This window comes from Mus caroli, chromosome 15 (genome assembly GCF_900094665.2).
Source record: "Mus caroli chromosome 15, CAROLI_EIJ_v1.1, whole genome shotgun sequence".
Lineage (NCBI taxonomy): Eukaryota > Metazoa > Chordata > Mammalia > Rodentia > Muridae > Mus > Mus caroli.
In genome coordinates, this window is record NC_034584.1 from 60,907,842 (window position 1) to 60,925,231 (window position 17,390).

The 17,390-nt window shown below is 47.5% G+C and overlaps 1 protein-coding gene across 2 annotated transcripts in view; it reads right to left on the reverse strand.

Moving 5' to 3' along the window:
- Window positions 1-17,390, reverse strand: part of St3gal1 (ST3 beta-galactoside alpha-2,3-sialyltransferase 1) — a 69,503-nt gene that overhangs the window by 13,561 nt on the left and 38,552 nt on the right. For both annotated transcript variants that reach the window (XM_021184044.1, XM_029469608.1), the window contains exon 3: window positions 8,497-8,551. The gene's annotated coding sequence lies outside the window, so the exon portion shown is untranslated. The remainder of the gene's footprint in view (window positions 1-8,496; window positions 8,552-17,390) is intronic.

Sequence of the window (17,390 nt, forward strand, 5' to 3'; positions counted from 1 at the left end):
TTAGTGTCACATGGGGGGATAGCCAGGTTGTGTTTTCATATTCCCAGCAGAACAAAAGGAATTTAAGTCCACAAATCTTCTTATGTGGAGGGAAGGGCACTCAACTTGGAGTGTGCCGATGTGCAAACAGCACGAGAAGTGAAGAGCAGGACTGAGAACCTGAGGAATCCTGTTTTCTGGGTACAGGGGTCCTCAAGGGAAATGGCATCCCTGATTTGGATGGTGTAGCAAGCACAGCACAGGAAAGGCTGCTTAGGAATCTCTGCCCCACTGCAGCAGCCCCAGGACCTGTCAGTTGTTCCCAAGGAGCTCATGTGAGTGAGATATGTCAGCCAGGCTGCTCAGAGCTAAGCTTTAAAAAGCTGATAGGTTGCCGGGCGTGGTGGCTCATGCCTTTAATCCCAGCACTTGGGAGGCAGAGGCAGAGGCAGAGGCAGAGGCAGAGGCAGACAGATTTGAGTTCGAGGCCAGCCTGGTCTACAATGTGAGTTCCAGGACAGCCAGGGCTATACAGAGAAACCCTGTCTCGAAAAACCAAAAAAAAAAAAAAAAAGCTGATGGGTGACTCAGAGGGTTCTTTCTATATTATCCCTTCATTTTCACAGGGGTACTTTAATTCTGATGACAAGGGCATTAGATGGTTCTAGTAGAGGCTGGGACTCCTGCTCGTGTGCCCGGGATGGCCACTCAGACTGTGGTACAGAGCCCAGCATTCACCAGCAGGTACCTGTGAGAGTTCCCTGATATGGCGGGTTTGGGCATTCCCTGTGTACAGTGGGGTGGTTGGTGAAACTGCCTAGCCACTGAGGTGAACAAAACCTTATCAGTAGGAGCCACCCTTCCATTTGACAGTTCACTGGACCCAAGTTGCCGGTTGATATCTCTCCTAAACTCAGGAAACGAGGGGCATTGCCCTAGGCAAGAGACCATTGAGCAATCCCCTTGGAGACCCAGGCTGGAGTAGAAGCGTGGGGACCAGCAGAAGCAAAGAGCTCAAAAAGCAGCAGCCAGGAGAGAGATGCTATGGTTAATGTCTCCCCATGTGTACCCTTGGTGGAGAAGCCCGAGCACAATGATGCAGTCCTATGCCGAGGAGGACATCACAGGGGCTGTTTTGGGTATATAGCCTGCTCTGTTGAATGGCTCTGGGAACCTCAGCCTTATAGCTCAGAGCTCACTTTTTCTTAGTATACTGGGGACATGGAGATAGGAAGGGCTGAGGACATAATTCATTGTGAGTGACAAGCCTCCAGTCAAAGCCAGACATGACTCCTGGGTCATGCTGTCAATGTCTGTGATGGATACCATATGCTAGGGGCCAGAGGCGTTCTGATAGCACCATGCTACCTGATGGATCCCTGGGGCAGTGGGTGGCCACAAGAGGCACTTCCTCATCAATCATTACATGATCACAAGGCTTCAGGTTTCATGGAAAAACTCACTAAGAGAACAGCTCCCAGGTCTGGGGTCAGCTGCAGGACCATAGCCTTCCATCCTTCTCCATGTAGAAGACAATATAACAATCCCTTCCCTGTCCACTGGAACAGAGTGAGAAAATGCAGGCCTTGCTTCCAAGAGGGTGTTAACATGCCTGTCCCTTCTCTGGTCCCCGTGCACTTCTGTGCCCTGGGCATTCTGCTCCATCCAATCAACCTGTCAGTGTGTCCACTTTGCACATTAGGATAATGAAGTTCAGAAAGGGGAATTCACTTGCTCCAGTATGGAACGTTTTATAAGAGTTAAGCTAAAAGACCAGCTAAGCAGCATGGCTGCAGAGCCCATGTTCTTTCTGCTGGGTCTCTTCTTGGGGTAGAGCAGCTTCCTGTCCAAGGAAGTCTATGTGTCAAAGGGAAGGTCATCCCACCCAGTCCTGCACCTCTCCAAGTAAGCACAGATGTTATCCTCTCCGTCTAAGTGAGGAAGCATGTGTGGAGGAGAGAAGTGTCCTGAACTAGTCCCAGTTATGGCTGGAGGTACAGCAGGAGCAGACCCAGGCAAGTACGCATTTGATAAGACTTTCCCACATCCCCCACCATGCAGCTGGTTCTGATTATGGGGGAGGGGTGAGAGGACTATACTGCGCATCCCTTGCTGCCTATCCAAGGACCTCTTCATAGGGAACAGAGTTTTAAGAGCAACCATCATGTTTTGGTCCATTTGCTTTAGAATATACAGGTGCTGTTTTATCTCCTTCTAGCAACTGAGGTGAAAGGCCGGTCTGGGAAAGTATGGCTGCTCCCCTTGGCTTTCAGAGAGATGCCAGAGCTGAAATGTAAGAGGGAACAGGTGTTCTAGGTTGGGGGGAAACACACACAGGTTGGGGTCAGAAACATCTCCTGAACCTTGCATTCACACTTGGTCAGTCAGTGCCTTCTGCATGGCCTCTCCCATACGATGTCTTATTTAGATAATTAAAGGTACAAATCTTTCCTGAGAACAGTAACATGGACACGGGGCACTGCTATGTGAGGGAGGGCACGGTATGGTTGTGTAAAATGAAGCACAGTTCTAAATAAGGGCAGGGCCTTAACATTTCCTTTTGTCCATTTTTTTTTAACCCTTGTCTCCTAAATCCATCGTTTCCTTTGTCAGGAAACAAATTGACAGGTAGAAAAAGTGGACTTTGAAATTTTCAAGCATGTATGAGTGCGTTCGTGAATGTGTGTGTGTGTGTGTGTGTGTGTGTGTGTGTGTACGCGTGTGTGCTGTACACTGGAGTTCAGATCAAACATTATCATTCTCTGTAAAGAAACGGAATAATCAAACCCTGAATGGGTGAGGATGAGGGTGAACTGGCTTTTCTTATGAATGCACATTGTACCCATTTGCAAGGTGCATGGTATGTATCTATATAGCTCACTGACTATGCAGCAGGGCTTTCTTCCTGACCCAAAAGTGTCACGTGTCCTTTGCAGGGTCTGGAGTCACCCACAGCCTGAATGGTTAGTTCCAAAACATAAAACAGAATCCAGCCCCAGACTCTTGCATTTTTGCTTCCCGTGCTTCTCTTTGCCCCAAAAGCTCCTCATCCCCTCCACACCTGGAATCCAATCTAAGCCCACATCACCTCCACAAGATCCTGAGCAACCTGCTGAGCTACAATAATGACTACCTTGGCAAGACATGCCATCGGTGCAATAGTGGCATCCTGTTGGCGCCATGGGGGTACCAATTACTCTCCGGTTGGATTTAGGGCCCACTCACAGATAAGCTTTCATACCTGGCCAAGAATCCATGCCTTGGAGGGCATAGAGAGAGGATATTAATATTATTTTTATGAAATAGACATAGTGTGAAACTGCTTTCTAAGTACTTGTTTTATATTCCTAGATGAGTACATTACTCAGCCTTCATCAGAGAGGCTTCTTTTCGCACTGGATGGTGGTTGATACAAAAACTCACAACTGGTTGAGTGTAGAGAATAAGTGATGGCAGAGTATTCATCTATATCACACACACATGCACACACACGCACACTCACGTGCACACAAACATATGCACAGGTACACACACATGCATGCTCACATACATGCTCACATGCACATACACAGGTACACATACATAAACACACACACACACATGCGCGTGTGCACACAACATCTATAATACACCAAAATATATCATCTGTATCACACCTCCTCCCTTTAAAGGTTAGGATATGTTGCAAAAGAGGGAATAAAACAAACAAACAAACAAGCCAAAAAAATCCCCAAGCCCCAAACACAAAAACCCAACCTCGCCCCAAAACAAAAGAAAACAAACTGTAAAGAGACAGAGTTCACAAAAGCTAGCTGAGAAACAATGTTTTCTGGTCACGACAGGACCACTGTACTTATGAATTAATAGCAACTGTGGTTGTCTGCACAGGATCAAGCCAGTCAATACTGCACTCTGTGTGTGTATGTGTGTAGGTTGCGTGTGCACATACATGTGTGCTCATAAGGCCGACACTTCTAGCTGTGAAGCTACTGATACTTGCTGGTCGCTCAGGAAGGAGGAGTCAATTGCTTCAGGTAGGAGTGTGGCCCCTGGTAGGTCAGTGGATGGCCTTATACCAATAAGGGCAAAACTAGCTGAACATAAATAGCTACAAATTAAGAAAATGTCAAAAGATGACATCAAGTTGGGAGGTCTGGGAAGAGATAGAGGGTAGTGGGATAGATATAATCAAAATACATTATACCCAGATGTTAAATTGTCAGAGAGTAAGTAAAATACATTTATAGTTAAACACACCTTGAATTCCCATGAAGGCATTAATTCCACCATTACTAAAGTATTTGCAGCATTTCTACCATGTCTCTGCTGTGACACGTGTTGGGATGACTGTCACATGAAGAAAAGGCCTTGCCCTGGGAAAATGTATTTTTTTTTTGTCATCAGGAAGACAAGCAATGACTATGAAACATTAAAAAAAAATTCCAAAAAAAAAAAAAAATTCCACCCAAGCTGGCTCTCATCTTCGTCTGTCTCTACAGAAGACCCCTCAAGCTAACAGGCCTAAGAACTTGCACAAACTGTTTGCCCTGCCCACGGGCTCTTCCCTGACAGATCCATTCAAATCAGGATGGTGGCTGGGGCAAATGGCACCTCCTTAAACGGACCTCAGATTGTTCCTATCTCAGACTGTGCATCTTCATCTTCTAGACCACACAGGGATCAGTGAACATCATGGGCTGTGAAAAGCTGAAGGGGTGGGCCTGAAGCTAAGCCTCCCACCAAGTCCTCCTTTCCACCCCTCACCCAGCTCTGTCTTTCACTGTTCCCACTCTGCTCCTACATGAGAGACCAGGGGTGCCTTTCGCAATCACCTAGACAGCAGAGACCATGTGCGTTTTACAAATAAGGGAACCGAGGCTGAGATATATCTAGTGATTTGTTTTTTAAATCATTCAGTTTCCACATAGCAACTGTTTATTCTAGTGTCGCCATGGTTGGGAGACTTCCTTCCCATCTCTTGTGTTCACAGGGATCCTGCTGACACTCCTACAAAGCCAGGCTAGAGGGCTCTGTACCTATCTGTTGCAAATGGTGGCACTCTACACTTGAGGTTCCTGTCTCAGAGTGCAATCCACTGTATGGGCAGACATGGGTCCAGACCTTTATTTGCTTCTCAGAACTTAAGGAAGATAGACCGGAAGGCTACATTCTCTGAAGCCTCCAGGAAGCAGGGACTGGGTAGCACATTTACTCACAAATGAGATAAAAATCAACCCTAACCACATGTCCAAATATTTTTATTAATAAAATTATTCCAGGCATACCTTGGTGACTGAGCAGATTTCTGTCCCTGTCTTGGCACTGCCTTCCTCTGAAGCTTTGAGGTCTCTGCCCCGCCCTCCCCCACGCCCCCCCCCCCCCCCGGATCTTTGGGATCTTTGGGTTACTAGATAGAAGGCACCAGAAACAAATTGACCTGACTGAAAAATAAAATTAGCTGTATCAACAGGACCAAGGTAAGCCAACGGATTCTGGGCAGATATTGGGGAGGAAGAAGACACAAGACAGTGAGTGGAGGAATTTCTAAACCTTTACATTTTGGAGACTATGAGCACAAATTAGCTAAGAACTCTCTGCAGTATGGCCAAAAGGGAAAGGATGTTAGGATGAAGAGTCCTCACAAAGAGCATCCTGTTAGAGACACCTTTCCTCTGTTCCCCAATCAAAAGACATAGGACATATTGTTCTTGTTTCCTGCCACCATCCAATATGATAGGGCCTTACAGATGACAGAGGAAAATGAAGAGGAGTGGCTGGTGTGATGGTGTGGGAGGAGGAAAAGTGAATATACAGTTGAGTCAAGGTGCAAGAGAGCAATGGGGTACCAGGTACATTCCCTGCCTCAGGGCCTTTGCACACACTGCTATCTACACAGCAGTCTCTTTATCCCAGGGTCTGCAAAGGAGGATCTGACTCTCCCATAACCAGGGTCTGAGTCTGTGTTGGAGACTGGGTTCTTGACCTTCATGAGGATCTGTTTCGTATCAGGCATATGGGATCAGAGTAATCCGATGACGCTCAATGAAGCAGCCTGCCCCTGCAGCCGGGTGTGGCAGGGCTGGGTTGCATCCCATCAGGCTGCAACAGGATGTTTTGGCCTGTTCCTTATGAAATACTAACAGGCCCTCCCAGCCTGGATCCAGGGAGAATGGCTTTCTGATGGTTCTTTTTCCAGGTGACTGAAACCCAGTTCATGGAAGGTTTAAGAATTCCTTCTGGGCTCCCAGAAAGTACTGCTCAACTATGCCCAGAAATGAGTTTCAGCCTGTGCATCCCCAGGCCATGGAGGGTCTGGTGATATAACGCTAACCCAAAGCTCCAGCCTGAAAGCTTTGGGCCAGAGTGCTAGGGTTTGCAGTTTGCAGGATATTTCTGTGCTAAGAGCCAGAGGCCAGGAAACAAAATCCTGGATTGCTACCAGGACACTTGTTGCCCTGCTCACTGCCGCAGACCTCAGTCACAAGCTTTGTCACATCTCTGGATTGGAGAAGCACTCTAATGGCACCACCTCCCATGCTTTAACATCTGAGGTTCACAGAGAAGATGGAACCAGCCTAGGGATGTCCACCTGTCTGTGGTGACATTGAGGCTAGGACTTGGGGTCCTTGGCTGTCTGAGCATATCTCTTATAGTATGACCAGCTGTAGGAAGTGTACAGGGGATTCCTGGCAGGTGCCAACGATACCACAGGTTGGAAAAGAAGTCCTGGATAGAAGCCATGTCTGCCAGCTGCTGCTGCATGGCTTTAGCTCTAGCCTCTGCCTGCTGGGCCTCCCTCTCCGAGGCCAGCATCCCACATCCACCCAGCCTTGTTTTATGAATAGAGCCTTCTGCTCCACTTGGAATTATTTGCCTGGCTTAGTGATGTGAAGAGGCTCACAGTCCTATCTCCGAAATGCATTTTGAGAAGGAATACAAAACAACAAAATGAAGTAGTTTTAAATCTCACTGAGGGCATTGCACTAAGGACCAGCAAATAGCTACCTGGTACAGACAGCCTTGTCCTGTCTCATTGGATTATCTGAGTATTCTTGCCCACCCCCTCAGCCTCCCGGAATCCTATAGGTACTTGGAGATGACAGGCAGAGGAAGACAAAGAGGAATGCTGTGTTGGTGGGAAGAGGGGAGACTGAACTCACAGAGAGTCAAGGTGGAAGACAGTAATAGGGGATCAAGTCCATTTGCTGACTCAGGGCCTCACACACACTGCTGTTTTTAGAGCAGTCGCCTTACCCTGGAGTCTTGTTCTTCACTGCATTTACTTTGTTATTTTGTGTCTATGCAGATACACATGCATGCGCAGGGGCAGGAGTGTGCACAGGTACACACTCAGAGGCCAGAGGTCAAGGACAGATGTCATTTTTTTGTCAGGACCCATCCACCTTGTGTTTTGAGACAGAGACCTGGGATCGACAATTAGGCTATGCTGGCTGGCCAGCGAAACCCCGGGATCTTGTGTTGGTGTCCCTGGTGCTGAGAGAACAAGCATGTCTCAGTGTACACAGCTTTTGAAAATGTTAAGTAGAGGAATCAGACTCAGGTCTTCATCTTCATGAGGCAGGACTTTATTGACCGAGCCCCCACCATGACTGCTCACTCAATTTGTGACTCTGCCCAACAGTTCTCCTGACTACCTACCTTAAAGCCACCTTGCTTCACTCCCTGGCTCTGTAGCATTTCCCTTCCTGTCTTAACCAGGAGATGACAGACACTGCAGCCCCTTGCTGACCTGTTCCCTGAGGATCGATTTGTGGGATTGGAGCTCACTAGTCTGCCTTGCCCTGGGCCCTAGTTGAGAACAGTGACTTGGGACACAGGAGAACACGCAAGTCTGGGAACCATATTCTTCCTGCCTGCCTCTCACAAGGGCTGAGATATCTCAGACTTCCCAGGTGCTGAGACCTCAGCTCGAAGAGGAGCTAGTCACGAAGCAGCGTCCACCTGGGGCAAGCAGCCTTGAGATCTTAAGTCTGGAATTTGGCTTTTCTGGTTGGCCCTGGGTGAGCAAATCATTATTTCTGGGGAGGGCCTTCCTTTGGCTTTGCAGAAACCAATTTGCAAAAACCAAACAAATAAAACAACCGAGCAATGTAACTGTCCAACCAACCACCTGGGGGATAAGATGTACCTGTGGGCACCTTTGTGGACTGAGGTAGGATGCAATGAAATCATGAGGCACCTGGTCCCTCTGTGGACTCAGGCTCCTGCTTCCTAGAGAGCTGGGTCCTCAGAGGGCATTTTGGGGAGGTGGATTTCTGTATGTCACCCAGGAGTCATTTCTCAAACCAAAACACTGGAGCTCTGGAGTGTCCTAACCACATACCAGCCCCCGTCCCAGTTAAAGTCCCCCAAACTTTTTCCGGTAAACCTACAGTTCTGCATGAGGTCACATCATAAAAGCCACAGCCCAGCCTTTGGTGGAGGATAGATTCAGCCCGACACCATCCCAAGCAATCAGAGCAGAGGTTCTAGAGTCAAGGAGAACGGAGTGCTTACCAGAAGTGCCACATCAGTGAAGGTCCTTAACCTCTCTGAGTCTTAGTTTCTTCATCTGGAAAATAGAAACAAGGACTCAGCTTCATCATCAAGAAGGTGGATGCTTGTAGGACCAAAGAGAGGGTTCCTAGAGTTTGCCCAGCTCGGCCTTACACAAGAAACACAAACTTGTAAAGTGGCCCTGTTAACTGTTCAGTGCCAGGAGATAACAACAAGAGAGCCACATGTCTCGACTTCCTGCCCAAAACTGAAGTTCCAAAATGTTAAATGTGGAGCACTTGCCCCAGAGTCTGAGCTACCTGGGAACTCTGGCGGGTCTAGCTCCTCCCCCTTCTGGGGAAGGATTAGGGCAGGAAGCAGACAGGAGCAGGGAATAGCCCCTTCCTGTGGGCCCACCAATACAGGCTGAGGCCAGCACACATCCCAACCTCCAGGGCATAGCAGCCTCACAGGGAGGGGGCAGCAGGAAGAATGTGAGCTTCCCTTGAACCATGAGGTCACAGCCTGGGCTGGAGATAAGGATCTTAGGTGAAAGGCCATGATCTCTGACTCAGGCGCCTGCTGCAAATCACGTTCGGGTCTCAGAATTGGAGGTGCAGGCACAGGTTGTCCTTTTGGGTAAGAGACTTATTAGGTGGGTTCCGAGTACTACAGAAACCCAGCCCGGGAGGGAGGAGGGGCTCTTAGAGGTTTCAGAGGTGGGGGAGGGACTCCCCTGTCATATCGTTGATGAGTAAGCCCATGCCTGCATTCAGCATTCAGCTTGTCTCTGATTCCCAGGGACAGAGGAAGGCAGAAGTTCCACCCTTGAGTTAATGTGTGTCCATCAGGAGGGACATGTGACACGTAGTCCCCCTTGTTTAGCGTCTCAACAGTCTTCCTTTAAGTAAGAAAGAAAGAATCGAACTCATAGACAGGTGGACTGACCCTGTACCTATTATTTCCCTGTAGCAGTGGGAACAGAGTCAGCTGAGTGTGGAGGCTGCTGCAGGTGATCATGGCTTGAAAGGCTCTGGACCAAACTTAACAGTCATAGGTCACACTGGGGCAGGAGGCAGAAAGAAGCTTTGAGTCTATACCATTCTTTTTTTGGGGGGGAGGGAGGAACAGATAGCTTGTAGTTTGTAGAGGGAAGAACTTGAATCTGAGAATGAGGGAGGCCTGATGTTTGGTTGAGCTTGTGCCCTAAGTTCTGAGAGGGATGGAGACATCAGCAAACATTATGTCCTGAATAACGGCTCCTTCCTCAGGCTATTCCTCCTACCAGGAGGAAAAGAACTTTCTGAGAGGCTAGGCCTTTCCTTCTCTTTTACTAGACTATTTCCTTGAACCTGGGTTAGCTGAGGGCTGCCATCAATAGTGGATGACCCAGAGCCCAGGATGTTCGAGGTGCATGTGTGCTTAGGGACACTGACTGTGGATCCAGATGCTTGGGGCTGTCCTTCAGTGTCTCCACACCTTAGGTGAGTCACAGCATGTGGTTATCCCTCAGTTTCTCCATCTATAAAGAATGCCAATAGTGCTTATCTTCCATGGTTGCTGGGATGATTCAGAGACCAAAATAAAGACAGCACCTAAGACGTGTACTATAAATGCTATCTAAAGTCTGGGGACCATCCTCACCACCATCATGGTCATAACCACAACCAACATCGCCACGACCACTATCATCACAAACATTACTACTGTACTGTGTAAACAGTTATTCCCTGCCTTGTACTCATCGCTACTATTACCATCCCTGTCAAAGTTGTCATCATCACAGACATGAATATTGATTCATTATAGCACTGTTACTGTACCATTACCATTGTTATTATCAAAAAACATTGTCACCATCACTATCATGTTCAAAAAGAACACCACTGTCATTGTGGTGACCATCTGTCTCAGTTTCTTTTCTGATGCTAGGACAAAATGCCCCTACTAAAGAAATTTAAGGGATAAAGTGTTTGTTGGATCATAATTCCAGATTACCATCCATTACTGAGAGGAAGTCAAGGCAGCAGGGAATTGAAGGGGCTGGTCAAATCACAGTCAGCCAAGAGCACTGAGCAAGATATTAATGGATGCATGTCTGTGGTCAGTTTGCCTTCTCCAATCTTAAAAAGTTCAGGATCCCTATCAAGTAACCTCATCTTCTCATTACTTTATACCCCATTTCAGCCATGTGTCTCCTCCCTCCTCTCATTTTCCCCTCCCTTGATTATCTCCTCTCCTTCTTTTCCCCACCCCTCATGGTCTGTTCCATTCTGCTGACCATGTTTAGTCTACTACTTTCTCTCCCTACTCTCTACTCCTCTTGATGCCTCTGGCAATTTTCCCCATCGTATCTACAAGAAAAACCTTCCCCTAAACCATGTCTCAGAGTAGATCATGTCCTTACTTTATCAATCTGGTGCCTGGATAAGATGAGGACGTGATCACTTCTAGGTACGGTTGAGAACAAGGGTTTTATTGTAGCTATGAGGGTGGGGCTCAGCCATTGGCATCTGGAAGAGTCCAACCTGAGCATGGCCAGCAGAATACATGGGACCATGAGAGAAGAGAGAGGTAGGAGGAGCCAGAGAGGAAGAGAAGAGAAAGTGGGAGACAAAAGAAGACCAACAGGGCAAAAAGAACTAAGACAGCACATGGCCAAAATGGTGAGGTATACAGGAAAGAGAAGCAGGGAAGAGAGGCAGAGCTTGGGGGCTGGAGATGCTTAGAGTAGAGATGAGAGTTAGTTCTGAGAGATGACCTGACTCTGTAACAGGTACTTTTGAGGCTGAGAGAGACTGGTGGCCAGAGTCTACTTTGATATGTTAATAGGCACCTCCGTTTTCTTTGAGACCTAACAGTGTAGATACCCTCAGTTTATACATCTTGTGCTGTATTTCATATTCCCCCTTGCCTAGGGAATGGTGCCAGTCACAAGGAGCTGAGCTTTCTACTTCAATTACAATTATCAAGATAATCCCCTGTAGACAGGCCCTCCGACCAACTTAATCTATACCTCCGTATCAGGTGGTTGATGATGCATCTTGAACCATCATCACCATCCGTATAAACATCATCATCACCATGACAGCTATCATCACGACCAAGGTCACCACTGTCGTCACCCTCACCACTGTCACCACCATCATTAATATTAGTCACCACCATCATCGTCACCTGCTCTTGGCCACATGGTGCACAATTCCCATTTTCTTGTGCTTGCTTCCCAGATAAGGAAGTTGAGATTGAGAAGGACAAACAAATAGAATTAGTCATCAGTACACTAGTTAATAATAGTGAGCTATGAGGAGGTCAAGAATGTTATGCTTCCCCAACTGCCGAGGTGGGTCATATGCTAAACAGCCTCAAGTCCCACAAGACCACATGTGGCACCAGAAAACATGAAAGGGTAGAATCACACCCAGGCAGAAAAGAAAGGCTGTGAGGAAGGAGGGAGAGATCTGCAAGTCTGGAGGATCCCTCACCAGGTCCAGCGCTAACACCTTAACTTTGGCCGTCTAGCCTCCAGAACTCATTTCTGTTCTGTAAGCCTGCTGCTGATGGCATTTTGCTATGGTTACCCCTCAGCAAGGGAATTCAGGCTCCAGCTATACACCCACGTTAAGATGGAGAAGCTGAGGTACAAGATAGTAGTAGATCATGATGCTGATAGTCACACTACAGCCAAGTGACAGAGGTACAGGTGAGACCTGGGCACCCAGCTACACAACCAACTGGCTGGTAGACAAAGGTACTGTGCAAATATTCATTCCCGGCCTCTTATCCCATCCACTTTGTGAGAGGGCAATACATCATTGGCCCATCAATGTCAAATGGCTGTGCCACTTGTTCTGGAAATGATACGTGCCATCTCTGGGAGAAGGTACAATGTTTGGTCCTTTCAGGTATCATAGAAACTAGTCATGTCCCAGTTAGTGACTGCTCTCAGCCTGATCAAGGCTGAGGAAAGTCCCAGAGCATCACTGAGCCCCAGCCCCAGATAACATTCACTTGCCACATGAGCAAAATCCTTGACTGGAGTTAAGCATTAGGTATTGTTTCATGCAGCAAAGCTGAACGATTCAGAGCACTAGCTACTTCCTACCACCAAGCATTTGATTTGTAAAAATCTACCCAAGGCGACATTTAGCACCTCAGTGGTCATAAGTAAAGCCACTTCATGTCTCTGACCCTCTGTCCTCACCTGCAAAAGAAGGGCAGTGTTAATAATTACTGCAAACTCACAGAAAAGAGATGACACAAAATTATGCTTCAGAACTTTATTAGGAGAGCCTGTGACCCTAGGCAGCCATGATGGAGCCTTGAAATAGGAGAGAAAAAGACAGCAGCCATATATAACAAGGTGGAGGTCCTGGAGGAAATAGCCTTGAATTCCTGAGAATGAGGTAGGGCTTATACTGCCTGCAGCAGGGTGTGGCCTGATTCTAGAAGAGAAGGAAGGAGGGAGGATAGTGGAGGGTCTGTGTTCTAGTGAGAGGTGAACCTGTGTTCTAAGGCTATTCCTAGAATCACGTGCTAAACACTGTGCCAGATAGCGATGATGACTGATGTATGAGGGTTGAAGACGGGCACAAGGGGCTGGACCTAAATTGACATTGCTTCCACACATCTCTGGCGCCCACTGGGTCGGAAGTTCATATTGCACTTGGATGGGGTGAAAACTTCCAGGAAAGGAAGTTGATATCTTTAGGCACACAGAGGCACAGAAGTGACAGTAGGTTGGAAGGCACATGTGGGATGCCCCCTACTCCTTGCCCAATCTTTTTTTCCAGGAATTTGGAGATCTGCCAAGCTTCATCCAGCTGCCTTCTGCTCACATAGGGGAAGCAAATTCCCCCCACCCTCAGCTCCCCCATGCTGCCTTCAGACGAACGAACGAACGAACGTCAAGTGTCACCACTCTCAAGAGTGGGTTGCTAGAAGTTTACAAAGCACACCAAGTTCTGAGTCACTTCCAAACTCCTCCTTTGCCTGGGAAAGAGCTGTCACACTTGGCGTCTCTAAAACAATCCACAGGACCCAAGGGACCTTGGGTATCTGAATCCCAGCCAAAGAAATAAACACCTGAAACCTGCCTGCCCAGTGAAGTGACCCCAAGGGTCATCGGATTCATTTACAACCCAAAGAAAGCCCAGCACTGGGTCCTGATCAACAGGACCTGTTTACTCCTTTGCTGCTCAAGTTTCCTGTCATATAGTAGTTGCTTCACCTTAGAAATCCCTTCCCTTCTGACCCACCACCACAGGAAGCTGGCCCTGTCCCCCAAAACAGAGCCATCCCTGTACTATAGCTCAGAGTGAAAGCCAGCCCTCCTACCACCCCAGAAAGCTGGTTCCCCTCCCCCAACATGGGGCCCCGTATCTATGCTGAGGATCAGAATAAAGGCTAGCCCCAGCAGGAGCTCTGTAGCTCCTTCTGCCTGGCCCTGCTCTGGGACCCCTCTGGAAACACTTTTTAGGCAGTTCACATGCTCTGAACTCTTGTCTCAAGTTCTTGGGAGGAACCAAGACACAGTGAGAGGCTGGTCTGAGCTGTGAGCATCAGAAAAAAAAAAGCCTTCTGAAGCGATGCCCTTCCAAGTTCAGAGAATTTGTTGAGAGCAGGATCCTCAGCACAAACCTTGTCCAGTCCTCTGGCTTCATATGCTGCGTGAGAAGCCTGTAGTCACTTGGCAAAAATTTACCAGGTCTCCCGTACATGCCTGGCCCCATTCCTGATCATGGTAATGGTACTGTAAATAAGATGAAGTCTTTTCTGCCCTGGTTGTTTGCTGAGTCTAATCACACAAACCAGTAAACAGAGAACAAGTTTGTAGAAAAGCTTTCAGTCTCCAAGGCAAGTAGAAGCTGGGGCCCCCTTCTGTGACGGGCAGCATGAAACTCTTGTCTCTTGTCCAGATGCTAGGGGTCTTTGCAGCATCTGCCAGCAGGCTGATCTGTTAGCTGGCATGACAGGCTCGCCCAGTGCTTCAAAGCTACAGGCTTCATGTAGCTAATTCTAATTAAAATTCAACCTCAGAATGAAAAACATAGCTCCTTGGTTGTGCTAATCAATGAGCCAATTAGCACTACTAATTCAATAAGGTAATTTGATTAAAATTAAATAGAAAGAGAGTCCCTGGATGGTAGCAAACTTTGGGTTCTTATTAGCCTGGTGGCTGGTGGCTACTGCCACAGCCCAGGCTGCTTGCTGTATGACTCACTGTCACAAGCACAGTTCCAGCTCTGGTAGAAAGTGCAGACCAGAGAGGTCCTAGCAGAGTTCCTGCTGAGTGCTTTGGGTAAAATCCCTGCACCATAGCTCCCTGGCTGTGTGGCTTTTTGTAGATGCTCAGCTCTCTCTGGGTTGTTTAAGAACAGAGCAGGACTGACACCTTGAGTTCTGATAAATACCTTCTGTGTCACTGAGGGCATATGAGAGCAGGTACTAGGGAGAGAGCCCCAGAAGAGCATCTTGCTGAGCTCCAGAGGGCAACATGGAGGAAGCGCAGGGAGCAGAGAGCAGGAAGACTGAGGGACAAAGGACCTGCAATGCATGGTGGGAGAGGGCAGCACGCTGAATAGAAGGAACATCCCTGTAGCTTGGTAAAATAGGCATCCCCTGCCAGGTCCAGGGACATTCACCCATCAAATCACTGAAGGACAAAGTCTCTTTACACACCTACTTTCATGTCCTTTCTATGGTTTTATCTGTCCTTGAGAACCTGAACAGCCTGGAGTCCCCAGGCCAAGCCTATCTTTTATGCTAGGTGTTGTTATTCCAAGATAGAGGAAGTCCCAGGGAGAATCTATTGGGGCCCTCTTGTCTACCCTCTAAGGCAACAGTTCTCAACCTGTGAATTACAACCCCTTTGGGGACTAAGCGATCTTTTCAAAGGGGTGCCCAAGACCATTGGAAACCATGGATATTTATATTATGATTCATAACAGTAGCAACATTACAGTTATGAAGTAGTAATGGAAATAACTTTATGGTTGGGGAGGTAACCACAACATGAGGAACCATAACTAAAGGGGTCTCAGCATTAAGAAGGTTGAGAACCATTGCTCTAAGGACTTCTCTGAGCCCCAGGTAAGGATCCACGATGGTTAGACTTGAGCCAGGAAGCGGCTCATCATTGCCTTCATCTCCTATCAGCAAAAGGTTGGCCACACAGGTGAGTGTACCCGCAGGGCCTGAGAAGGATGAAGCTGAGCTGAGAAAAGACTCACTGTTCTCAGAAGACAAGGCTCTGCAAACTCGCTGAGCACCTGGCACAGGTAGAGTGTTTAAGAGTCTCGTGGTGGTCTCTTTTAATAGGCACTTAGAGGCTGCTTTTGCTAAAGTGTTCTTCACTTGGGCCTACATGCAGGGGAGAGCCAGGCCCATTTGCCTGCATTTTGCAATCCATGACCTCTGATGCTCAGCATGTTAATTACTCAAGGAACATCCATCTATAAACCAGTGACTTCTAAGCTCTCTATTTCATTCCCCTTTAAGAACATAGGTACTTGGGTCAGGACTTGTGATGGTTTGAAAGACTATAGTCCCAATAAGCTCACAGGGATTGGCATAATGAGGGGGTGTGGCCTTGTTGGAAGGAAGTACGTCAAGTCAGTGGTGGCGGGCCTTGAGGTCTCAGATGCTCAAGCCAGGCCAGTGTCTCAGGGTCTCTTCCTGTTGCCTATTGATCAAAATGTAGAACTCTCAGCTACCTCTCCAGTACCATGCCTATCAAGCATGCTGCCATGCCTCCAGCCATGATGATAATGGACTAAACCTCCAAACTGTAAGCCAGCCCCAATTAAATGTTGTCCTTTATAAGAGTTGCTATGGTCATGGTGTCAATTCACAGCAATAAGACCCTAAGACAGGACTGTAGCTCCTTTAGCACAGTGACTATCTAACATTTTTGAAGCTTTGGGTTGGATCTTTATCATCCCTAAAACAGGGCATGGTGGTCCACACTTATAACCTCTGCATAAATGGTGGTAGGATCATCTGAAGTTCAAGGACATCCTAGCCTACAAAGCCAAGTTCAATGACATCCTGGAAATAACTGAGATTTATTATTCTCAATCGAAACAAAACAAATGGAGGCAAAAAGTTAAGTCATTGCCCTAAACCTACAGGTACCTTGATTTCCAGGGATAGCAAGGCCTGTGGGCAGACAGTCCACCCTCAAGATGAGAACAATTATCTATAAAGGAGAGGCTGTACCCAGGAACAGTTCATCTCGAAGAAACAGATTGGTCCCCTTGGGCAAGGATGGTGAAGGCAGTGAAGACAGAGATTAATAACTTATTGATCACCTTGCATGACTGAAGCTGAGACAATGAGGAGTGAGACAAAGTCTTTTTTTTTAATTAGATATTTTCTTTATATACATTTCAAATTTCAAATGCTATCCTGAAAGCTCCCTATACCCACCCCATTCCCCTACCCACCCACNCCCACTTCTTGGCCCTGGCATTCCCCTGTACTGGGGCATGTAAAGTTTGCAATACCAAGGGGCCTCTCTTCCCAGTGATGGCCAACTAGGCCATCTTCTGCTACATAAGCAGCTAGAGACACGAGCTCTGGGGGTACTGGTTAGTTGAAGACCCCTTCAGCTCCTTGGGTGCTTTCTCTAGTTTCTCCACTGGGGGCCCCGTGTTCCATCTTATAGATGTCTGTGAGCATCCACTTCTGTATTTGCCAGGCACTGGCATAGCCTCATACGAGACAGCTATAATCAGCCACCAAACCCAGACACTATTCCATATGCCAGCAAGATTTTGATGAGACAAAGTCTTAAACAGGAGTGATGCTCACACCAGGACCCCTGATGGAAGCTAACTTGGGAGTCACTGAACTGTTCCAAGATGCACTGATAACATCTCAGTTTTTCAGCCTTTTTCATCTCCTTCATAGAT